Below are 926 nucleotides of genomic sequence, written 5' to 3' on the forward strand. Positions count from 1 at the left end.
CCATTACAATCAGAGGCCAAGCAAGTCACGCTCCCGGGCTCTGCCCCGCCCTCCCGGTTACACAGGAGACTTCAGACAACCTAGCCCTTAGCTAAGACCCGCCTGGGTCTTTGAAAGAACACAGGTTCCTCCCCTGAGAGGAAATCCCTACCCACTTCCCTCCTATATTTTGTTTATTCTACTTGGGGGTAGTTAAGTTTCCATTTGTTTCAAGTAACAGAAATGAGCAGGTGCTGATTTAAAGTTCCTGGAATGATTCCCAGGATTCCACACACAGACCATAGCAACCCCAGGAGGACTAGAACAGGACACTGGGGAGCTTGGGGGAGGAAGAAACTTCAATGATGAGAGAGAATCACTGATAGGCTGCCTTCTGTACATCCCACTCTGAGGATTGAGCCCATACGTCAGGCGTGTGCCTTGACTGGGAATTGAACCATGACCTCCTGGTTCATAGGTCAATGTTCAACCACTGAGCCATGCCGGTCAGGCTTAATTTCAACCATTCTTAATTTTTACTAATTTCCCCTACATTTTTATTTTTTACCTCCTAACCTGATTAATCTATACTAATAAAAGCCTAGGTGGTCCTTGTGCGTGCGTCGTAGCCACAAGATGGAGGCAGCTGCTCTGCGCGGAGGAGGCCGGTCCCGGCATCTCAGGCGGGTCGTGGCAGGGGAGGGCAGTTGTGGGTCATCGGGCCTACAGGGGAGAGCAGTTGTGGGCGATCAGGCAGGCAGGGGAGCAGTTAGGCATCAAGCAGGCCTGCAGGGGAGTGATTAGGAGGCGATCAGGCTGGCAGGTAAGAGAGCGGTTAGGAGCCAGTGGTCCTGGATTGTGAGAGGGATGTCCAACTGCCAGTTTAGGCCTGCAGGGATTGGGCTTAAACCGGCAGTCGGACATCCCCTGTGGGGTCCCAGATTGCG

The 926-nt window shown here is 52.6% G+C and overlaps 1 protein-coding gene across 1 annotated transcript in view; it reads left to right on the forward strand.

Annotated features, from left to right (window-relative positions):
* Positions 1–926, forward strand: part of IFIT2 (interferon induced protein with tetratricopeptide repeats 2) — a 21,974-nt gene that overhangs the window by 18,852 nt on the left and 2,196 nt on the right. The window lies entirely within an intron of this gene.

Source organism: Myotis davidii, unplaced genomic scaffold, assembly GCF_000327345.1.
Source record: "Myotis davidii unplaced genomic scaffold, ASM32734v1 scaffold1688, whole genome shotgun sequence".
Classification (NCBI taxonomy): domain Eukaryota; kingdom Metazoa; phylum Chordata; class Mammalia; order Chiroptera; family Vespertilionidae; genus Myotis; species Myotis davidii.